General features: G+C 44.8%; 1 pseudogene; it reads left to right on the top strand.

Annotated features, from left to right (window-relative positions):
- Nucleotides 1-5046: 5046 nt before the first annotated feature.
- On the top strand, nucleotides 5047-5573 carry LOC142436868 (ferritin light chain pseudogene; annotated as a pseudogene).
- Nucleotides 5574-25453: the final 19880 nt, after the last annotated feature.

The raw sequence follows: 25453 nt of genomic DNA, 5'->3' as shown, positions 1-25453 counted from the left end.
AATATTTTATGACATCATTATTATAAAGGGGAAAAACCCAAGAAAAATAAACGTTTTCACACCAAAGGCAGGGGAGGGGGTGGAGAGAGGGAAGGACAAGAAGGGAAGAGGGAGGGTGAGTGGGAACACAAGCAAACCAAAAGACCAAGCCACATACACGGGGAGGGGCTGCTTACTGGGACACGGCCACTTTCCTGACGTCGTGGGCTGTGAAACTATGTATGGTATGCTCTTCTTTGTTGGTATTGTATTCTACACCTAGAAGGAATGAGTAAATTAAAAATTGTTTTAATTAAAAAGGGAAAAAGAGGGAGAGGCATTCACAGCCTTAAAAATCCTTCAGTTTCGTTCCCCATCAGATCTAAACACTGATCTGAGAGGTCAGAACAGGAGGAAAAGTCATATTGAAACTGGCTTCAGTTCTTCTGTGACACCTGAGTTCATTTCACACCAACAGTAGGTCTTGGGGTGGATGGAGCCTGACTTCCTGCCACTCAACCAGGAGCAGAGTTTGGAGGTCACAGTGCAGACTTCTCGTCAGCTGCTGATAGGTTTCCGGAAAATGGTCGTGTCGTTTTTCACATTTCAAGCAGCCAGATTGACTCCAACCTACAAACTCTAATGCACTGCTCATTCCGAGACCTCTCAGAAACCCCTGCAAAGACTCTGGTGTGAGGGCTGCTGGCAGATGCTAAATGGAACGGGTATTCAAATTAGAACAGGTAGGATAGCCAAAAGGCCAGGAACCGAAAGATTTGCCTGTGACCTCGCAAGTCCAGGGATGACTTCTGAATAGAAACCAGACCCTGATTCTCTTAAAACCAAACTTGCTATTTGAATTTGAAGGTGAACAATGGTCTAGTAATAGGACTTAATGAATAGTTATCAGCAAGCCCGGGTGGCTGTTAGTAGGTTACAGGTCAAGTGACCATTTGCAAGGTGGGCCATTTGAAACCTCCAGCCAGTCAGTGGGAGAAAGACCAGGTTTTCTACTTCAGTAAAGAATGACAGTCTCCAGTTACAGTCTCGGAAACACTCAGTGGCAATCCTCCCCTGAACTGCTGGGTTATGTGAGTTGGAATTTGGAGCTGGTTTTTGGCCCAGAGAAAAAGGTACTGTGAGCCCCCAGGATAGACATCCCTAGATGTGTCAGGCGCAGACCTGGGAGGTACAAGGGATGTCTCTCCTCCCCCTTACTGTGATTTCCCCGGCGCTGGCAAAGAGGAAGGGAGTGGGTTACAACACTGGCTGAGGTTGAAGAATGGCAGAGGACAGAGGGAAGTAGAAGTCGAGTCAAACTTCTCTAACGTTGCTTCCACTCACTGGAGCTGAAACCTTTGGCTAGCTAGAGGTAAAAGAGAGGCCAGAACTCAGTTTTAATTCTGAGCCTCTGTTAAATCATGGCATCTGGGCCGTATGATATCATATATTATTAGATCGTCTGGTAGCAGATTCAGGCTGAGTTGAACGTATACATGTTCGAGAACTTCCAGGAATTCAGCTACCATCCCCTCTTCCCTGGGAAGATGGAACTCCATTCGGTTTAGATCTACGTGCACTTTGCCTTGGGGTCCCTGGACTCCAGGCAAATGTTCGAACATTTCACTACTAGCCAAAAGGCTGGTGGAGGAAACCAGCCAGAGGCAGCTTGGTAAAGAGGCCTGCAGATTCAATTGTCTCCGGGAGCAAGTCTACTCTGGATACATCATGAGGGAGGCAGAATCGGTGAGAAGGCAACTAATGTCCTCTGTCCTCTGTCACCCTGCTCCCCACTCGAGGGCCCCAAACCGACATACCCAGGTCACATGGGACCCTTGTTGGGCAATTTGATGGAAGAGTTACAAAATCATTTATCTCCTCTTGGCCTATAGTATACATGTTTTTGAACGATGCTTTTGGAAGGATGGGGAAATTAGGCTATGGAAAATACTGGGCTCGTATCTTTTGTTAAATGACAGCTAGTTGTTTTGAATTCTTCAGGAGAGAAAGGGTGATCATTTCTTGCTGATTATGAAAATGCCGGCTATCAACCGAGACTGGCAGACTCGCTTCCTGTGTTCAGGAGCGGGACAGAGGCGACTAGAGGAGACAATTCACTCGTTTGGGCCAGCTTCCATTTCACATTGCAAATGTCCCCCCCTTGAATCTGTAAACAGTTTGTTTGGGGTGTTTTTCCTGAAAACTTTCTTCGTGGATGTGAAGGAAAGAAAAGGAGGGTGGGTGGGTGGAGGATATAAGATATTGGTAAACTGAAGAGACAAAAAGAAATTACCTTGAGAATTGGTTATGAGGAAACCTCAATTTAGGGTTACTTTCTTGACATCCCCACCCCCCATCATAGTTAGAAAATTTCATGTCAATTTGAAGATATATAACAGGGTCGGGGTAGAGTTAGCTGGTCAAACAGGTCACAGACTGATGGTGACTCCTATGACATGGTCTTCTCATGAGGACCTTCCCATCTCTCTCTGCCTTCACCTTCCTGCTGGCAAGGCACTTGGGGATCTGCCAGAGCCCTGGAGATGCATCCACTGCCATTGGATACACGGGAGTTTGCACCCACCAGCCTGTGATCTTCCTGCATTCTGCATCATTGCATGTGGCTTCATGAGTCTGAAGAGGGACTTTTGGACTAGTATTGGACTTATGGACTTGAGTTGGACTGAGCTGGACTGTTTTCCTAATATACAATTACTTCTTGATATAAAGCTCTTTCTTACACATATATGAGTACCACTGGATTTGTTTCTCTGGTCAACCCGGCCTATCAAAAAGTTAGAGACAGGCAAGTTTAAAGTTAGAGACAGGCAAGTTTCTGATGAGCCAAATTTTTAGTTAACTATTCAAAGGCTTTTGACTATATGGACAATAATAAGCTCGGAACAAATTTGAGAAGAATGGCATTCCAAAACTCCTCCTTGGGCTCCTGCAGACCTAGCACATGGATCAAGAGGCAATTGTACAAATAGAACAAGGGAATACTGCGTGGTTTAAAATCAGGAAAGGTGTGCGTTAGGGCTGTATCCACTCATCGTACTTCAATCCATATGCTGAGAAAATCATCAGGGACGCTGGATTCTGTGAAGAAGAGCGTGGCATCAGGATTGGAGGAAGGCTATGAACAACCTGCAATATGCAGATGACACGACCTTCTTTACACCCACAAGGCCTGGCCCACTACCGCCGTCTATTCCCATTCCTACTACGATCCTTTTCTGCTTTTCCTACTTGCCTGAGCAGGTGAGCTAGTTATTTGACAGTTTTCCATTGTCAGGTCATTTCCAAAGATTAGTTTTATGACAACGTTTGCTTTGTGCTCTCCGTTTTTGTGACATACAAAGGAGACCTGGTCTTTCTACTTACAAATTTGCAAATGATTTTTCCTGCAAGTCTGTTCATGTAATTAATTACTCTGCTGTGATATTCTTCAGTGATTCCATCCTACCTTTCGAGTGAAAGCAAAGCATCTAAGACAAGACATTGCCAAGTGTGACCTAGCAGCAGTCTCCTTCTACATAACTGCACTCTGATTCAGTAGCGGCTAGCCACATGGTGGCTCTTTAAATTAATTACAGTGGATTAAAATGTCAAAGTTTAGTGCCCCAGTTGCTTAGTAACCACATGGAACTAGTGCTGCCCTGTCGGACAACCCAGATTCAGAGTGCTTCAAGCAGCACGGTAGCCTGGCCCATGCTGATCAGCAGATTCAACTTGCTTTGTCCCCAGGACTTGCCCCTCTCTGAGCTCGTTCCCTGCCCTGGGAGGCCGTTCGCTGCATCTTGGGGCAATTGTCGTCTGTCTTTCCGAAACCGATTCAGGCATCATCTACTCTGGGGAAACCTCTCCTGATGACTTGCAGCCCCCAGGCTGGGTAGGGGTCCCATTAGAGCCCGAAGCACAGAATGCCCGTCAGTTCACTGGGCATTGGTTGACTGGTTCATGTCCCCTTCCAGCCCACAGAGGAAATTCGGATTCTGATTCTATACTGTCCGACTTATTTTCTGGAAAATATAAAATGCTGGGCGCATGCTACAGAAATGGACGGCCCAGCATTTGCTGATATAGTGTGCTGTACTGATACGATCCTGTGCTGACACAAGGGTTTTTTCTCAAAAATTCTTAAGAACTAAAATGTATAACAAAAACAGTTCAAGGGACACCGTATTTATATTAAGAAGGAACAGCATGTTTATATTCAGAAGAATAAAATGACTCAAGTACAATCAGGTAATTAAATACAGGGGCCTCCTTAGTCTACTCACTCCCATCGAGTCAATGTCAACTCATAGCAACCCTATAGGAGGACAGTGGAGAACTACCCCTGTGGGCTTTCAAGATTGGAATTCTGTTTGAGAGTAGAAAGCCCTGTCTTTCTCCCATGGGGCAGCAGGTGGTCTCAAACTGCTGACCTTGCATTTAGTAACCCAATGTGTAATCAACAAGCCACGGGTTGCCTTACATAGCAGCAACTCCAACCTTTCTCTTATTAAATATATACACATATATCTTTATACTTCAACAAGTGTATGTCACTGGGATATTTATTAACGTGCCTAGTAATTCTCACCAATGATGAAGATCTGTAAGGGCTCATCTGTGACCCTTGAACCTTTCACAGTCTCCTTGGCGTTCCCATCGCAGTTCCTTCCAGGGCTGCAGCATCATCCTGCCTCTACATACAGCATCTCTTTGCTTTTTCGTTTATGCATCCCCCAATCTTGTAAACATAGATTATACAAGGGGTGTTAGGTCATGTTACCTAGAGAAACAAATCCAGTGATCCTCAGCTATGTACAAGAAAGAACTTTCTATTCAGCAGCAAATTTACTTCCAGAAAGCTCGCCCCGTGGTCCCGTGGATCTGTGTCTTGCTTCAACAGTGTTTGAACGGAACAGATCCGGGGACTCCCTGCCGCCAACCCTCCGCCACGCAACAGGTTTCTTTCCGGAAGTAACTTGGGGACCATTTTCTCAGCCAGCCCCTCCTCTTGGGACCAGCGGACACTTGTATTTGGCGTGTGGTGACCTCCAAACCGACGGACGCATCATGAGCTCTCAGATCCGTCAGAATTATTCCGCCGACGCGGAGGCCGGCGTCCACCATCTGGTCAACCTGCACCTGTGGGCCTCTGACACCTGCCTCTCTCTGGGCTTCTTTATCGACCGCGATGATGTGGCCTTGGAAGGCGTGGGGCACTTCTTCCGCGAGCTGGCGAAGGAGAAGCGCGAGGGGACCGAGCGTCTCTTGAAGCTGCAGAACCAGCGCGGCGGCCGCGCCCTCTCCCAGGATGTGCAGAAGCCGTCCCAAGGTGAGTGGGGTCGAACACTGGACGCCATGGAAGCTGCCCTAGCCCTGGAGAAAAAAACTCAACCAGGCTCTTCTGGACCTGCATGCCCCGGGGTCCACTCACGCTGACCCTCATCTGTGACTTTCTGGAGAACCACTTCCTGGACAAGGAGGTGAAACTCCTCAAGAAGACGGGCGACAACCTGACCCACCTCCACAGGCTGGCCAACCCCCAGGCCGGGCTGGGTGAGTATCTCTTCGAGAGGCTCACCCTCAAAGAAGACTAGGAACCTGCGGCGCCAAGCCACCTGCCGGGGGCCCTCTGCCTCCCCACGGCCGGTCTCAGCCCCTCTGCCTGAACCCGTCCGCAGCGCCACCGCCCTGGAGCCCCTCCCCCCAGCTGGGGACCAAATGGAAACAATAAAGCTTCCTTTTGCAGCAAAAAAAAAATTTACTTCCAGAAGGTGCCCCAGCCCAGTCTGACTCAAGTCCGTAAATCCGATGCTAGTCCACGCGTCCCCGTTCGAGCTTAGGTAGATGGCAGCACAACGTGAAGGGGGAGGCAGAGAGATTGCAGGTCTGTGGGGACAGAGTCGCCTAGCTCCAAGCATGGTGGGAACACGGCAGGGCACCAGCAGCTCTCAGGGTCAAGGGGCTCACATTGGGCCACCCCTCAAGGCAGGCAGAGTTCCAGAAATCAGGAGTGTAAAATCACAGAGAGAAAGGCAGTTCCCAGAGTCCTTCACTCTCATACAAAAGGCCACACTTCCAAGGAGGGGCCAACAAACTACCGCTTGACTGGTGGTTCACTCCACCCCTAGCCAGCAGTGGGCAGTTGACATAAAGTCATCCAACTACCAGACCAAAAATGCAAACTTTCTGCCACCTGGTGGGTTTCGGAGACTCTAACTTTCAACCAGCATCAAAAGCCCAGTCTTTCTCCTAAGGAGCTGCTGCTGGTTTTGAACTGCTGACCATGCAGGTCACTGCCCAACATGTAACTACCGCACCTCCAGGGCCCCCTACCCAACTACCCCACAAGGCTCGATCAAACGTATGGCTATGAAGTCATAGGAAGCTTTATTAGACAAAAATGGCGCAATGTGAAGCTATTGACATATCGTTTATCCAGCTCTATACACTTCCCAAGGCGATGTTTCTCTCGGTAACCTTTCCCCAAAGAACGCTGTGCTCCGTGGTTACACTGCATCCAAACAGTAGTCTGGGCATTGTGGGGGATGTTTACACAGTGTTCTTCTGAATTGTCATTTGGATGTCGAGAACACAACAGAAGGCCAATGGGATAAGATTGGGACTGGAAGGTGAACAGGGTCAGGTTTCGCAGTGAAATTCTTGTTGAAGAGCCGTTGCTCCCCTTGAAGAATGACGTGCACGATGTTGTGACGGGCAAAAGGCCCTGGAGCGCCTTTCCTGGCTTTCTCTCCAATGCATTCTTCAATGGTCTTTACATGTCTTCATGGGCCCCCGTGATTGTCTGGTGTACTTTCAGGGACCTAATTGGAATTCTAGGAAATAGTTGCTATAGCCATCAGCGCTAACGTCTCTGCCCTAAATGGAACTGGCTGGCCTAGCAGACTCTCTTTTTAAAAAAATAAATCAATTTATTGGGGGCTCTTACAGATCTTATAACAATCCATACATTGATTGTATCAAGCACGTTTGTGCATACGTTGACATCATCGTTTTCAAAACATTTGCTCTCTACTTGAACCCTTGGTATCAGCTTCTCCTTTTCCCACTCTCCCCCACCCTTCCACCCTCATCAACCCTTGATAAATTATAATTATTTTCGCATCTTACACCATCCACTGTCTCCCTTCACCCACGTTTCTGTTGTCTGTCCCTCTTGAGGGGGGTAAATGTCAGTCATTGTGATAGGTTCCCCTTCTCTCCCCACCTTCCTCTTACCCTCATGGTACTGCTACTGCCATGATTGCTCCTCAGGGGTTGATCTGTCCTGGATTCCATATATTGATGACTCTTATCTGTACCAATGTACATGCTCCAGTCTCGCTGGATTTGAGGTAGAACTGGGGTCATGAGAGTAGGGGTGGGAGAAAGCATTAGAGAACTAGAGGAATGTTGTGTGTTTAGTTGATGCTATCCTGCACCCTGGCTGGTTCATCCATTCCTGTGACCCTTCTGTGAGGGGATGTCCAACTGTCTACAGATGGATTTTGGGTCTCCAGTCTGATCCCCCGAGTTCACATCAATGTGATAGTTTATTTTGGGTCTTCTGATGCCTGATACCTGATCCCATCGACACCTCATAATCACACAAGCTGATGTGCTTCTTCTAGGTGGGTTTTGTTGCTTCCCTGCTAGATGGTTGCTTGTTTAACTTTAAGCCTTTAAGACCTCAGACGCTATATCTTCTAATAGCCAGGCACCATCAACTTTCTTCACTATATTAGCTTATGTACCCATTTTGACTTCAGCGGTTGTCTGGGAGGTGAGCATCACAGAATGTCAGGTTATTAGAACAAAGTGTTCTTGCATTGAGGGAGGGCTTGAGAAGAGGCTCAATGTCTGAGCAGACTCACTTAAGAAGCTTTGAATGGGCTTTTTTTTTCTAAGGCACCATTATGAGACTAAGATAAATGTATTACTGACCACCTTTCCCAGTAGTCATCTACTGATTGTAGAGACATGTTTAAACATATTTTGTTTGGAATAAGCCCAAGTATATATGAGCTGCAATCTTAGTAGCAACACTTTTGGACTTGCCCTCTTATGTATTTTTGTTTCTTGCAAAAGTGAGATTCAACTGTCCTTGGTTAAAAAGTGAAAACATGATGACTGAACTGACATGTCGAGTCATATGTCTGTAACACTTTAAATGTGTACCTGGTATTTTATTGTACAAATGTATCACTTAAAAATCACTCCCTGCTTTGGGGAAGCTCGATGGTATCCATCGTTTTCTTGATCTGTCTGTTCCATTTTGAAAGAACTGTGGGGCTTTCTCTGCAGTCCACTGTTCCCCAGGCATTTGTGGATCTTAACCTGCCCGCCTACATAGACACCAGAAATGGTTTTCTTTGGGTGCTGTGGCGGAGTGGGGTGGAGGAGGAGGATAAGTCTTTCTGAGGCAACCCAGGGATTAATCCATTGACTCCCTGGGGCCACAGCGAGATTCTAAGTCTAGCGATTAGTGTTAGTGGATTCCCAGAACACAGTCGGAGGCAAGGTTTCCTTGCTGGCAATGTTTTGGTGGTGCAATTGCAATGGTGCCAAAATGAGAGAGAAAAATATTCTGACTGGGAAGGAGACCACTTGGTCACATGGGCTTCTCTGGGAAGTTGGATCTAACCACTAAGTCTTGGAACAATCCATGGGGAGAGAAAGGGAAGAGACGCCACTTGTCAGCTTCTTCAGGTCTCCCGTCACTCTTGGGTCCAAGTTCACCTGAAGGGTATGACTCCCCCTTACTTCTGGTGTGCCACCTTCTCTCTCTGCAGTCTCTGTGGGGGCAGCTGTCCCAGGGAGGTGTGGTGCTGCTTCCAGGCATGAAGGTGGCATAGAGCCTCCACGTGCCTGGTCAGGGTGAACTTGGGTACCAGAGCTGTTGTAATTCCTACCATCACTGGCTGGTTGGAGGTTCTGTCAGAACCTGAGCCCTGCCTGAAGGAGACAAGATTCACACTTGCATTCAGAAATGGTGCCATCAGACAGAAGGGGACTACAATTTTCGGTTTCTCAACCAGTGGCTTTCCCAGTAGATCCATTAAAGTCCTTGGCCCAGAGAACAAAAGGATTCTGCAGACCACTGTCCATAAGAAACACTAAGGCTCATGCTACCCAGGGTCGGAAATGCAGCATTATAAAGAGCAGGAAAAGGAAATTAAGTTCTGTGACAGGAAAGCTCCACCTTTCCTCTGGGGACAGAAAAAGAGCAAGAGGTCAGGTGAGGACACTTACTTGGGCCCAAGCCTGTCCTCCTCCACGTCTCCTATTCTGGACCACACAGCCCACGTGAAGGAGCCAGCCGCACGGACTCCGGAGAGGATGGACAAGCACAAACCTGTGCACATCCTCGGGGGCCCAGAGATCAATGGCAGCTCAGAAATGAGGCCAGCAGCCCAGTGAGGGACAGAGGCAGATGGAGGAGGAGGCTTGGCTCTGAGGCTAATACTCGGCGTTCAGGTTGATCGGTATCCTTTGTGACTTTTCAGACTCTGAAGAGGGCACCTTTCTTGCAATCAGGTTGACAATGGAAACAGGAAGACAGAGTGAAGGGGAGAAAGTAGGGTATGAAAGAAGAGGAAGAAGTGGAGCGGAAGGAGGATGACTATTCTGAGTGGGCTCCCTGAGACCCAGGAACACCAAGGACAAGTGAAAGCAAAACACTCGTAGTGATGCTTCTATATCTCACTGTGCACAGCAAGATCTGCCCTGGGAATTGTTCATCTGCTGCCTCTTGGGTTCTCTTGTCAGCCTTAGATTTTCTGAAAGAGCAACATTAGGAATTTTTTCTTCTTTTCTCTGTTTTTAAAGACACAAAGACAGCCTCTGGGAAACTCTGTAAGGATATCTAGGTTGTGAATGGAGCTGAGGACACATTAAAATCTCTTCGCCTGTTTTTTGCTCTCTGGCTGGTGAGGAGGGCATATTCGGAGGAGCCCTCCTGTGGTAGATACATAATCTGGTGTCAACTTGAGACTATTAAGAGTGAAGGGGTGGAGTTTAGCCTGTGAATCAGGTCACAGCTTGATGACCTCATTTGGAGGCGCTAAGGAGATACATATCTCACAGGAGGCGACACTCACCTGCACTCTGTGCTTCACATTCCTGTTGACAAGTCACATGGAGCTACACTAATGGAGCCAGAGCCCTGGAGCTGGAGGAGCCATGTGGAGACCTACACCAGTGCTGAGATGCTTCCACTGCCACTGGATCCACAAGACTTCCCACCTGCTGGCCTGTGATCTCCCTGAATTCGCCATCATTGCATGTGTTGCGTGAGTCTGAACTGGAATTCATAGACTGGTATTGGACATATGGGCCAATATCAGACTTATGGACTTGAACTGGACTCTTTGATATCTAGTTCTCTCCTGAACACATATGAGTGTCTGGACCAACACACCTCACCTTTCTCCTGCCTCTGAGCCCTCCAGCGTTACCACGTGGTCTGCCAGTCTTCTGTCCCCATCCAGAGCTCTTTCTCCTTCTTCATATTTCTGCATGGCGGTTACCTGCATTAGGACTTAGCTGAGCTGACACTTCCGAAAACCTTTCTTAGCTCCAGGCCAATCTGCGCACATGCTCCTTTCTGTTCACGTAGTGTGGAGTCTTCTCTGGGGGTTACTTGGAGCATGACTGTCTTTTCCTATAGGTTATAGACTCTTAAAGAACAAAATCATTCTATTCATTTCTAGACCTTTAGCACCCAGGACAATGCCTGCTGCCGGATATTTTCAGGTGCTCAGAAAATGCAGGTTGGCTGAGAAAGGACTCACGTTCCCAGAGATGCCCACAGGAGTCTAACTGTGACTCCCCAGGAGGCTCTGCATCTTTGAGGGGGAAAGGTACAACCTTACTGTCATTCCCACAAAGATGCGATTTAGGAAACGTTGGCTTTAGGAAAGTGTCCAAAATGTTCATTTTGGGAAAAAATCATAGGCTGCTTTTACATTACCCAGAAGACAGTATGTAGTCTCCTAGTACATTTCTTCCTTGCAAACCTTGTGCTGAGCATGTCACATACATCACACCACTAAAGAACACAACAGTCTGCAACACGGGCTTCCTCTCTCCTCCTCATAGATGAGGAAATGGCAGCTCAGGGCATTATGCTATTTGCTCTATGAGACACACACACTCAGCAAGTACCAGGGCTTGCATTCAAGCTGTCTACATCCCAAGTCCTGTGAGGGTCTTACTTTGCGGGGGTGGGGGTGGGGTGGGAGGATGTCCCAGACTCACATCCTCTAAAGCAGCCCGGGATGGGGCTCTGTCACTAGGCCCCCTGTCAGCATTTGAGATGTACTCAATTCACATGGCTCTTATAGCCATGATTCCTATGTGTTGTGTAATAATTCTGGACTCCATGCCTGTGGCTGTGATCTCATTTTAGAGGGAGTTCTCTGTTACAGAATTAAGGTGGGGTTAAATCCTGACCTTAGTAGAGAGTGCGAATGAAGCCACACCCTTTGTTTCCTTGGGGACATCTTTAAGACTGCTTTACTGGAGGGTGGGGCTTAAGACACTGTCCTTCATTTTCCCTGGGGTATGGTCAACCAGGACACAGTAAAGAGCTGATGAAACACACACTAGTCCTCTTGTTTCTTGAGGCTTCCTCACCCCACCCCACTTCCCCTATCATGACCCCAGTCCTGCCTTTTACTGCAGGCTACACTGGAGCCTGTATACTGGTACAGCTACGAGCTCACGATACACAGAATCCTGGTCAGATAAATCCCCCGGAAAAAGAAATGGGAGTAGGGATACCAGGAGGGTAGGGGTAAGGGGGACATAGGAGGGGAGGAAGGGGGAACTGATCACAGTGATCGACACATAACTTCACCACCCACCCAGAGGGGAACGAACAACAGAAACCTTGGGGGAAAGGAGATAATGGTCAGTGTAAGATATGAACATTATAATTTTATAATTTATCAAGGGGTCACGAGGGTATGAGGGTGGAGGGAGGGAAAAAAAGAGAAGCTGAAACCAAGGGCTCAAATAGAAAGTAAATGTTCAGAAAATAGTGATGGTGACATAAGTAAGTACAAATATACTTGATACAACTGATGTATGGATTGTTGTAATAGCTGTAAGAGCCCCCAATAAAGTGATCTTAAAAACAAACAAACAAAAAAACCCTACATTTCCATCAAAGCCGTTCCCTGATTGTTTAAGAGACATCTGAGACAGAGAAATCACACAACCATTGACAGAGTAATGCATCCAAGACCTCTGTCTGAAGTGTCTGAGGCTGCCGAGACCAGATGCACCCAAGACTGTAGTAAAGAGGCTCAGAGGAGTGGCACAGAGATGATGCGGTATCGTCTCTGCAGCTGGCCCAAGACTACGGACAGGGGGACAGTGGCAGGCAAGTTTCCTAGTCCATGAACACAGAGGCCAAAGGACCTCCTGGCTATGAGGCTGAGGACCAGAGAGACTTGGCTGCCAGCTGTGATGTGTTGATGTGGACTTATGACTCTTTTTTAACTGTTTACCGATACTGATTTGTGTCACTATTAATTTCCTAATTTCCCCCTAAAGTTATGAGTACTGTCTGTGGGTTCTGCATGGCAATGCAATGAATTATTGACCCCAGCATAGACTCAGAGTGCTCTGGAGGAAGAGTTGGTGTCAGCATAGGTAAAGAAGGATAGTGTGGAGGCATAGCTGACCTGCCTGGTGGTCATCAGGAAGCCAGAGATGGTCCCTGCAAGCCCTCACCATTCACTACAGCTTTGAATGTTGACGGAAAGGGAGGAGACAACCTATTTTGCACCCCACCACAACCAATTCCCCTCTCAGCCCCCACCATCTGTTTCACGATATAGCTAGATATCCATTTGGCTGGTCACCTATGTAATTCATGTTGCTTCACTTTACTTTCATACTATCCAATCTCATGTTACAGCACAGAGACCCCGGAAAGAGCTATGACTTGCAGCTTAGAAAGCAGGTCAAGAGGACAGGCAGTCTGTAAATTGATGAGAACCAGGACTGAGGAGCAACCAGGAAGAAGAGATTTACCATTTAGCATGGAAAGATTTGGGGGTGAGGACAGCACTAGGATTCATTACATTTTTGTGCTTTATGAAAAGGGAAAAATACTGAAGTATTTGGTATAAACAAAGACTCCTGGGGTTTCAATTAACGCATCCAAGGACACACATCACATAACCAGATAGGATTTTTAAAAACCGGTTTACTGACATACAATTCACGTACCATTGAATTTTACAACTCCTTATCACTGAGTTGCGCAATCATCTCCACAATCTATTTTAGAACATTTTCTTCCCAGTTATTGTTAGCTCCTCATTACCTCCCAACCTTGATAATGAATGCTTTAATTCATTTCAGATTCTAGGATGTGTGCTGGAAATGCGAGTTACACTGGCTCAGGTGTCCAGCGAGTATCAGGAAGACAAAGGGAAGGCTCTGAGCAGAGGGCCATAATGTCAGAGATATACCTTGGAAATACCACTTTAGTAGGGGAGAAGAAGAGACAGTGCAGGGTGGGTAGAAGGGGCTTATGGGAAGTCCATTTAGGAGGCTCCCGGGATTATAGCCCCTCTGCAATAGTGGTTATGCTGCTAACTACAAGGCCAGTAGTTCAAAACCACCAGCAGCTCCATAGGCGAGATACCAGGCTTTCTACTCCCATAAAGAGTTATAGTCTCAGGGGCACTTCTACCCTGTTCTATACGATCACTATGAATTGGAACTGGCCCAATGACAATGAGTTTATTTTGTCTGATTGTTAGTGTATAAGGAGTTTGCTTCCAGACCTTTTAAACTTGAGAGGGCAGAGCAAGAGGAAGTGTCTCGAAGACAGGTGGAGGTGAGAGGGAGACAAGAAGCAAAGCTAGAGGTGGAGAGCTAGGATTACTAGAAAGAAGATGCAGGCATAGGTCGAAAAGTAAGTGAGCTACTGAAGTGTAGCAGTAGGAGAAAGGGCGCCGGAAGCTGAGGAGTAAACTTGGGGATGTGTCATGTTCAGAGGGAAGGCAGGAACGGGAGATTTTAAAGAAGGCCAGGGGACCACTTGGAGAAGTGCCTACCAGTCAGTGCAATGACTTGTAACAACTGAAAAAACAATTTAACAGCAGACACTGGAATTCCTCTTCTGGGATGGAAATGTGTTAGGAACAACTTTGATAAGCTGTGAGCGTGAAAACGAGGACTCAGATAACGGAAGACAAGACAGCAAGAAAGCAAGTTCAAGTTGCCCGCACTCAACATGAGGAATTCCAGGTTGGAGGTGGTAGTTAGGAAAGGATGGGTCAAATGAACAATCCAAACCAAACTCACTGCCATCAAGTCGATTACGACTCATAGCGACCCTATAGGACAGGGTAGAACTGCCCTGGTGAGTTCCTAAAACTGTGACTCTTGATAGGAGCAGAAATCCTCATCCTCTTCCCTTGGAATGGCTGGTGGTTTCACACTGATTTTACAGTACAGCAAAGGCTCAGGGAGTTTCAGTTAATGTACCCAAGGGCATATGTCAGTAAACAGACTGAGAATTGTAATTCATTTCAGACTCTAGGATGTGTGCTGCAGATGGAGATTACAGCAGCTCTTGAAAGGGTCAGGAGAGGAAAAATGGGAGATGACTGAGTCACTTGGTGGATCTGCTGAAAGACTTTAGAAATAAGTGTTTTTAAGGTTTGCATTGCATTTTTTAAAAATCATTTTATAGGGACTCATACAACTCTTATCACAATCTATACATACATCAATTTTGTAAAGCACACTTATACATTCGTTGCCCTCATCATTCTCAAAATTCTCCTTCTGCTTGGGTTCCTGGAATTAGCTCCTCATTTTCCTTTTTTCCCTCCTCCTCCCCCCTCACTCATGTACCCTTAATAATTTATAAATTATTATTTTATCTTATCTCACACTGCCCAGCATCTCTCTTCACCCACTTTTCTGTTACCCAACCCCCAGAGAGGAGGTTATATGTAGATCCCCGAGATCGGTTCCCCCTTACTACCCGCCCCCCTTCCCGCCCAGTATCGCCACTCTCACCATTGGTCCTGAGGGGTTCATCTGTCCTAGATTCCCTGTGTTTCCAGATCCCATCTGTACCACGGTGCATCCGCTGGTCTAACCAGGTTTGCAAGGTAGAATTAGGATCATGATAGTTGGGGAGAGGAAGTGTTTAAGAACTAGAGGAAGGTTGTGAGTTTCATTGTTGCTACACTGAACCCTGAGTGACTCATCTCCTCCCCACTACCCCTCTGCAAGGGACGTCCAGCTGTCTACAGATGGGCATTGGATCCCCATCATGCACTCCCCTCATTCACGACGATATGATTTTCCCCCCGCCTTTGGTGCTTGAAACCTGGTCCCCTCGGCCCTTCATGATCACACATGTTGGTGTGCTGCTTCCATGTGTTGAGTTACACTGAGATTTCTAAGCAAGCACAAAAGTCTCTATGGCTACTAGGGGAAGTTGAGAAGCAGGGGAGATGTGGTTTTGTGAAGGAGAAAACAGGTCGGACACATAACCTCGAAATGATCCATGAATCAAAGACAGAGGAGCACAGGCGCAGAGCCAGCAGCCTGATGATTTCAGTATAAAACTGTGTAAAACCTTGAGGGGACCATGGAGTTCCAGTGCGGAGAGGATGGGGCCATATCCAATTCCATAGAACTCGTGAGACATGTAGACTCCAGCTGCCATCTGCAGAACAACCTCTCGATGGAAGACTTGTTATTAAATATTTACTCTCTTTGAGGGAGCTAAGTATAGCAGTGGATTTTATAAAAGTGAACAGGAGCAAGGGATGTCTTAATGAATTGGTTTGGAGAGTTAGTTGGCTAGAGGGAGAGGATGGATCTTAATGCATCATGAAGACGCCTTGCATATAAGCCCTACCAGGGCAGCCTGGCCAGCTGTGAGGCATTAGTCCATTGGAGAATGTCCCTTTCCTCGTGTGTAATTGCCTCTTAGAAAAACTTACCCGTCCCTCTCTCGATACCACTCCAGAGCGAGAGGGGCATGACCCGACAGAGAAGTAAGGGGTTGAAGGCCCCGGGACTTGCTTTCTCACTTCCTCTCCGGAGACGGTGTGAAGGTTTGCAACTTTGACTAAGGCCAGCCTGGGGGCAGACGGGACCAGGAAGTCAGAGCTCTGAGCAAGCTCTCAAACCCGGAGGAAACTCGAAGCTTTTGGCTAAGGCCCTTCCTCCGGTCTTTCACCGGCGATTGATGAGACATTTCCTGTCATTAATTTGTGTAAGTCACAGACCAGTGGTGTGTGTGTACATGAACACGTCTGAGAGCAACGTAGGAATGTTGGCTTACACTGAGCGAAGCGTAGGAAAATAAAATGCGTGGAAGCACCGAGGCGAAACCCTCTCAAAGCCGATGATTTCTCAAATGTGATTCAGTGAATTGAAACAATGGCTTTCTTCCAGTTGTTTCAGGAGGAAATCATCTGCCCAGCTCATCCTAGCTTGCCCCGCAGAGTGAGAAACAAAAAACTAGTGTGTGTGTGTGTGTGTGTGTGTGTGTGTGTGTGTGTGTGTGTGTGTGTGTGGCAGGAGCTATCCCCCAAGCTAGCTTTCTGAATTGCCCGGCTTCTACAGTAATCACTAGCTGTACTAGAAGTTTGTGGCATCTATGAGTGTTGCTAGGCCTCAAAGTACCTGGCATCTCTAGCTACAACTGCTAATAAACAGGAACGCCTGGAGTGGCCACGATATGCAATGCATCTAGAAGTGTTCATCTCGGGTGGAAGAGGCTGAGATGAGCTATGGTGACAGAGTCTATTTGAAAGGGGCAGGTGGGAATGCTCTTTGTCCCCTCTCCACTGCCTCCAAACAGTGCAAATTGTGTTTCAACCACAAGTATGGCTTAGTGATGTGTCGTCTGTGGAGCCCAGGTTGCGAGTTGAGGCAGTGTGCTCTTTGTCTTTTGGAATACCTGCCTGGCAGCCCTACACTATCGCCAACGGTGCTATGAGGAAGTCCAGGCTGCCCGGCGAGGCCTTGATAATTGTTCTGGCTGATGGCTCCAGCGAAGCCAGCTAGTAGCCAGAATCAAATGGCAGTCGTGAAAGCCAACACCTCCAAATGATTCTAGTTCCCAGCCATTCAGTCTTCCCAGGTGAGACCCCAAGCACCATGGAGCAAAGCTGAACCTTCTTCACTGTGCCCAGAGAATCCTTCACCCACAGTACTTATGGATGTAATAAAGTCATCGTTTTATGTGCCTTGGTTGTGAGTTGGTATATTAATGACAACAGTACCTGCTAGAGATATGAAATCAGGAGTTGTATCCGCTCCCCGATTCTCCTGAGATACTCTGCTGGCGAGTTAGAGCTCTTTGTGACGCTGTTTGAAAACCTCTGGACTAAGCAATCTTCAAAGATTTGAAATTGGCTGCCAGGATTCACAATCAACTCAATGGCTACTCACAATGATTTCACCAAGGAACAGAAATCTCGTGCCCAGGACGCAGTTTTTTAAAAAAGATTGATAGCCATTCATATTTAGGCTTATTCATTGGTTCACTAGTATTTTTTCAGAGCCAACCGGGTTTAAGTCACAGAGGTAAACTGTAAGGAAGTACAAAGATGAGTAAGTCTTACTTCTTGAACCTTTAGATTTCCAACTACGGGAGGAGAGATACGATATAGGTCTCTGGCATGCTTTTGACCATTCATCTAAATGTTGGCACTTCTGACCCACCTCAAAGTGCTGCAGAAGAAAGACCTGACTACCTGCTTCCATCAATATAATGGCCAAGAAAACTCTATGAAGCCATTCTATTCTGTAGCACATGGGGTCTCCATGAGTTAAAATTGATTCCACCGCCAACTGTTTGGTCTTTTGGTAAAATGTGGGAAGCAGAACTGGGAAAACATAGTGTATGTGGGAAATCTCTCAACATTCATACATTAAGGAGTCTGGGAGACCAAGGCTTCCATGGAGGAAACCTTGAAGTTCAAGAGTTGGAAATGTATCCCACTCACATTCTCCTAAGTAAAAGTCATTCCCCTCAATGTTCCCCCCATAGTAATGTCAAATTTAAGGTGCTGTCTGCAAACCCATGGTTGCTCACTATACTCTTGAGGGTCCACTGCTTGAAGGTTATCTGCCTGAAAGTTGTCAGCCATCTAAGGCAATCAGACCCTATTGACTGTCGCACACTAAGTTGGACCCACTCTCTTCTGAGAAGGATCATTATTGTTCCCCTGGAGGAGATCTCAAAGATTCCTCAAGTCAAGCCAGCTCAGAGATGATCCAGGTTAAAATGCCATCTTGATTCTAAAGTCTACCCATCTTGTTACATAGGTGCCTTCCTGTCACATGTGTGCCCCTAGCTCGTCCCCCTCCTGTTACAGTGTGCTTATTATACAACCCCTTCCTGTTAAGTATGTGCTTACTGTGGTGCGTGCTGAGATAATATGAACTCATGAGATTACATTACCTGCTCTTTCTCTGCGCGGGCCTGGCTCCTGAAGTCCTGACTGAGAGGTGAGCCCTTGCATGCTTCATCTTGTCTGATGTCTCCTTAATTGACCCCTCAATTACACAACCGCCCCTTAGACCCATGTGGTTGTGGGGAGGCTGGCCCCCCACAGTTCAATAGCCATGATACAAGTGCTAATGAGACAGACAGAAACTTTTAAAGTAATTCTGAAAAAGTGCTGAAACTCCTTTGAATGATTCTCAGGTGGTCTTTATCTGATCAGGGTCAAAATTCAATTAGGATAGGCAGGATGAAAATGACTGACAGTGTATGAACCCCTGTCTAATCAACCGAGAGGGCTGAATAAACTATGCTTTTTGAAGAGCTAGGACTACGTAAAACATGTGCAGGATCATGGATGTCACTTTATATAGTTTTCTTTCTTCTTTTTTTTTTTTATAAAAAGCTTATTGACGTATAATTCACATAAGATTCAATAGTTCAGACATATTAAAAAGAGTTGTGCAATCATTACCACAATCAATTTTAGACCATTTTCTTCTTTCTTGTACTTAATGTACTTAGCTCCCCATTTCTCCCCAACTGCCCTTGCCATAACCCCTAGGAAATCATTAATCCAATTTATGTCTATAGATTTACCAACCCCAGATTTCATATGCAGATGGACATACAAAGGAAACCCCAAAACAAAACAGGACAGCATTTGACGTACAAGAGTGAGACCTAAAACTGAAATGGTTTGCAGTTATGAAAATTTGAAAAATGACCCCATTGTGGTGGATTTGGTTCTGCTTGGGTAGAACTGCTCCCTGGAGGGGGGCGGTGTGCGTGTGCGAGACATGTTTGAAAGCACACTGTCATGCCTGTTTCCATGGAGCCACTTCATGGGCTCTAATTGCCTTTTTTTTGAACACTAGGTTGATGGGCTGCGTCATTTTGATTTCCTCAATGAAAACTACAGAAATGGTTTACAGTTACCTCCTACCATTGATGCTGACTTTTATCCATTTAATGAGACAAATATATACCCAAATGAATTTTATTCTAAGCCTCCTAAATCTTGAGATTTCTGTGTGGTATACCTATCTCTACCATTATGAACATAAATTGAGTATTAATCCCAGTACAACGGTTTCATTCATGAAAGCATTATTTCAGTCATAATATAAACATTATCAAAAAAGTTCTTAGAAATTAAACACCTTACTACTTAGTACTTAGAAAATAAATATCAAAGTGCATACAGCAGAGATTGTACTACTGACGACCTGAGTGACTGACGATATGTCGCATCCAGGGTCTCAAATGAGGTATAATGTTAAATATTATAAACTTCATATAAATATGTAGTATCACATAGTTTCATTTATCAGTTAATAGTGTATAATTATGTTGCTTTAAAATAAAATAAGTTGTTTTATAAAGAAAATGTGAGGTTTCATTCACCTGTCATTTTGATGCGTGTACCTAGAGATACATATATTAAAAAGTCCATAAACCTAATGCTAATACTTTGACTGTTAATACTCTTAATACTCTTACACGTCACATATCAAACAATTTAATTATTCACTTCTATTAAGAAGAGTTGTCCATCATCACCAAAATCCATTTCATAACATTTTTTCTCTACTCATTATTGGTAGCTCCCCATCCCCCCAACTTCCCATCAAGCCCCTAGATAGTTATTAATCTGCTTACTGTCTCCATAGACTTACCTATTCTGGATTTTCTACACAGAAAACATACCAAACACAAACAGAGAAACCAACGACAATGGCAAAACAGAACACTGGAAAACCTCAATAAAAAAGAAAGCAGGAAATATTAAACACTGAAACAACTTCAAAAATGGGTCAAAGGGGAGATCAAATGATATGGCATTAATTTTAACCTAACCACATCGGCCATAATTGACTGTACAATGCTCTCTGTCAGACAGCAAGGCCATTCACACCCTGGACCACGGTGTTCAGAGGGGATTCACCTGCTGCTTTTGTGTTCTTTGCTGTACTCATATAAGAAAAAAAAAAAAAAGGATTCTACACATTTGAAAACAATTCTGAATGAACCTTTTGTTTTACAATTGTGTATCACAGTGTAGTCCGGCCTATCAGTAAGACCATTATTGGCATTTATGACGAAAATTTGGAGTCAACTAGCAACATTTTGGGGAAGTTCTTGATCAGATTTGAATTTAAAGCATTCAATAGTCACTAACAGCTTCAGAGTTAGGGAAAGCTATCTGGGAATAATTGCCCAACCCGTTTGCTCCCTTGAGTCAGATGGTTCCAATATTGCTGTTGGTAGATTTTCAAGGGCAACCATCAGCCTGAGTTTCAGAAAGTACATGAGGGTCTTTCTTGGAAATCTCCCTGTGAAGCAAATCCTAGCTTCCCTCTCTAAATAGATCAGGTATTGAAGGTATTTCTGTTTCTTATTTGACATTAATTCAGTTTGTTTGATAGGTTATCTGAACTTAAAATACAAGGGTGCTTTTAAAAATCCATGGGGAAATTCCATTATCTTTTAGTTCCATTTTCTCCCCATACACAAACATTTTAAGCTTTTGATGAGGTTAACTTTAACTGAAGGGAACCTGAAGTTCTGAATTTAGCCGTGAGGCATGAGCTCTTTTGCATATATTCTCACTTACATAAAGGCTGGTAGCATCCTGTTTTGGTTTCAGGGTGCACAGAACCCGCTAATGTGCTGGCGGCTCAGAATGTGAACACCGGAAAGCCGGTGAGTCAGCGCCAGCGCTGGAGTCTGGGGAGCGTTGAGAAGCACGCACTGAGCTTTCTAAGTTTGAGCACCCAGACTTCCTGTTAGGGAGGCGTTCACAACAGCACTCCTGCCACGAAACTCCAATTGGTTTCTACGTCGCGATCACTGTCACATAGGGCCTTTCACATTTGCTGAGATTGGTTAGTCCAGAGTCCTTTTCATAAGTCATTTCAAATCACTAAGAGATGTACCATGCTCACGCAACTCATGGCCCAACTAGAACTCACGAAACGTTGCATCACTAACAGTAGCTAAGTCTTCGTGTTTCTGAATTGACTTTAGTTATGCTTAGACTAAACAAGCCTATGGAAGATGCTTACTGCTGTCTCAAGATGATATAATCAGAACACCAGCTGCTTTCTAGTCAATTCTGATGCATGGTGACTCATGGTGTGTCAGAATAGAACTGTGCTCCTGAGAGTTTCCAATGGTTTGTTGGGGTTTTCGGTGGTGGGGGTGGGGAATTACATCACCAGGACTTTCTTTCAAGGCAACTCTGGTTAGCTAAGAGCCTCCATCCTTTCAGTTAGCAGCAGGCACTCATAATAACTGTGGAGAGTACAATCCAGTGAAGCACACATCGTTCCTCCAGTTCCTGAATGCTTCCCCCCCCCCACCCGCTACAAGGACTCCGTTCTACCTAACAAGTCTGGCTACACTGGAGTACACACATTGGTACAGATAAGAGGTCCCAACACATGGAATTCAGGACAGATAAAACCCTCAGGAATAGTAATGGGAGTAGTGATATCATGAGGGTAGGAGGATGGCGGGGGGTGGGGCAGGAAGGGGGAGAAATGGGGAACCCATCACAAGGTTGGATATACAGCTCACCCCCCAGGGGTACAAATAACAGAAATGTGGGTGATGGGAGACAATGCACAGTGTAGGACACGAAATAACAATAATGATATATAATTGATCAATGATTCATGATCAATTATATATTGGGGGAGGGAGGGCAAAAAAGAAGAGCTGATACCAAAGGCTCAAGTAGAAAGAAAATGTTTCAGAAATGTTGATGACAATATATGAACAAATGTGCTTGATGTAATCGAATGATGTATTGTTATCAGATTTGTAAGAGCCCCCAATAAAATGAGTAATAATAATAAAAAAAATCTTATCATAGTGAATGAGGGGGAAGTTGCGGTGTGGGGACCCAAAGCCCATTTGTAGACCACTGGACATCCCCTTATAGAAGGGCCTCAGGGAGGAGACGAGCCAGTCAGGATGCAGTATAGCAACGATGAAAAATACAACTTTCCTCAAGATCCTAAATGCTTCCTTCCCCCACCCCACCCCATCATGACCCCAATTCTACCTTGCAAGGCTGGCCAGACCAGGGGATGTACACTGGTACAGATAGGAACTGGAAATACAGGGAATGCAGGGCAGATGATCCCTTCAGGACCAGTGGTGTGAGTGGCGATACTGGGAGGGCATAGGGAGGGTGGGTTGGAAAGGGGAACCGATTACAAGGATCTACATGTGACCTCCTCCCTGGGGAAAGGACAGCAGAAAAGTGGGTGAAGGGAGACATCGGACAGGGCAAGATATGACAAAATAATAATTTATAAATTATCAAGGGTTCATGAGGGAGGGGGAGTGGGGAGGGAGAGGAAAATGAGGAGCTGATGCCAGGGGCTTAGGTGGAGAGCGGATGTTTTGAAAATGATGAGGGAAATGAATGTATAAATGTGCTTGACACAATTGATTTATGTATGGATTGTGATAAGAGTTGTATGAGCCCCTAATAAAACGATTAAAAAACAAACATAAAAGCAAATGGTATAAAGTTAAAGCCTTCCTTCTCTCAGGGGCCTGGCTTAGACTCCTGAGGGGTAGGAGTCGACTTGTTATGCTAATTGTTAGTATTGTGTTTTGTATTCTTCCTAACAATTATTTCCTGAAAACTTAATTGTGTTTAAACGTTTTGACAGTTTTTATTAAAAGCACAACACAAGTAAAAAAAATAAAAATAAAATTAAATCAAACTCATTGCCATTGAGTTGATTTAAACACACAGTGACCCCGTAGAACAAAGTAGAAATATCCCTGTGGGTTTCTGAGACTGCGAATCTTTGCAGTAATAGAAAACTTTATCTTTCTCTCTCAGAGCTATAAATCTTTAGGGGAATATAAATGTTCATTTTTATTTCTTGGAGCAGATGATGGTTTCAAACGGCTGATCTTGTGGTCTGGCCAACACATAATCACATCAGGGCTTCTTTTACAAGAGACCTTAAAAAGCTCATTAAGGATGACTTAGTCAAGGTCTAGATGCCAGTGAAAGGCAGAGCTGGAACTGAAATCTGTGTCTCCTGTCAGCAACATTAGCGCTCCTTTCCTGCTCAGCACCTTACCTCTCCTTCCACTCACAGGGCACCAGGGTTTCAGGGTTCAGGGCTCAGCCAAATAGTTCAGAAGTCAAGCAACCATAAAAAAAATTTTTAAAAAGCCTGGCAGACTGCCCTGCCTCATTGCTATATGTTACTTAGAGCATGATTTTAACAAAACTATTCCACGTAATCTATTTGAAATCATAATACAATCCTGAGAATATTTGTAGTTCGTAGAAGAGTGTTATGGTTTTCCCCAATATTAAAACCATTGCTAGAAAAGAATCCATAAGAAAGCTGCTCAGGTTAATAGAATTCAGCAATGCTGCAGAGTAAAAGATCAATGTACAACAATAAGTTGGTTTCTGTACACCAACATGATGGAGAAATCTAAACAGAAAAAAATATAAAGCAAAGAAAAGAATACAATAAAAACAAAACACTGAGGAACAACCCTTGCCCGGGATGTATATGAATACAACAAACACTATACAACTCTCCTACCAAACTAAAATAGACCTAAATAAATTGTAAGATGATCCATGCTCATGGATTGGAAGACATAATATTGTAAAAGTGCCAATACTACCCCAAATGATCTAGAGCTTCAGTGCAACCTAGATCAAAATCCCAACAGCATTCTTTATAGAAATGGAAAAATCAATCTCATATTTCTATGGAAGGGAAAGAAGCACTATTAAGCCAAAAGAAATTTTGAAGAAGAACAAAGTAGTGGCTCACTGCTGTCGAGTCAATTCCAACTCACAGTTGACTTTACAGGACAGGGTAGAACTTCCCCCCTGTGAATTTCTGAGACTGTAACTCTCAATTGAAGTAGAAAGCCCCATGTTTTTCCTGTGGAGCAGCTTGTAGTTAGAACTGCTCTCTTTCTTTTATCAGCCCATCCATGGTGTAACCACTCTGCAGCCAGGGCTCCTTACACTCACTCCCCAAATCATAGCATACAGTTACAATAACCTAAACAGTCTGATTCTGGTTTACCGATAGACACATTGTTTCTATCATTAAAACCAGTACCATCCACAGATAGATACAATGAAATATACTTGAGATCCAGAAAGAAATCCATATATATGTGTACAATTGATTTTCAACAAAGTGAAAGTCTATTTAATGGGGAAGAACCAAACAGTCTTTTCACCAAATGATACTGGCAAAATTGGATTTCCACATGCAAAACTCTGAGGCAGAATCTACATCTCAAGTATATACAAAAACTAATATTTTGAGGACCAAAGATCAAATGTTAAAGCTAAAACTATAAAGTTAATTGAAGAAAATATAGGGGCCAAATCTGGAACCTAGTCCTTGACAATGATAGATGATTAAACACACCAACAAATGCATAAGCAACAGAAAACAAAAGAGATAGTTGGGACCTCATGAAATGAAATATTTATGTTCATTGAAAGACTTCATTAAAAGTTTAAAAGGATAAGTCCTGCACTGGAAAAATGTCTCTGGGAAACATAGCCAATTAAGGTCTAATATCCAAAATATACATAAAAGTTATACAACTTAAAAAAGCATAAAGTGGAACCAATAATTGGGCAAAGGGCATGGATATATGCTTCACTTAAGAGGATATTCAAGTGGTCAAAAGTACACAAAAGATGCTTTCGACATTAGCCATTGAAAAATAGCCAAAGTCCTATGTGTGTGAATGCAAAACTGATGATTTGCTCTGAACTCTAGACCCAATTTTTTTAAAGTTTTTTAAGTTCAAAAACAAAAAGCAAACTCACTGTTATCAGTTCTGATTCGTAGCTATTGGACAGATGCACACCAAAACTCCAGACACCACCCCACTTCTACTAGAATGGAATGATAAAAGATCAGAAAAACATTTCCCAGGAGATGA

The sequence above is a fragment of the Tenrec ecaudatus genome, chromosome 1 (assembly GCF_050624435.1).
Source record: "Tenrec ecaudatus isolate mTenEca1 chromosome 1, mTenEca1.hap1, whole genome shotgun sequence".
Classification (NCBI taxonomy): Eukaryota; Metazoa; Chordata; class Mammalia; order Afrosoricida; family Tenrecidae; genus Tenrec; species Tenrec ecaudatus.
Note: the sequence above shows the minus strand (reverse complement) of the source record. Positions and strands in the feature narration are given on the sequence as shown.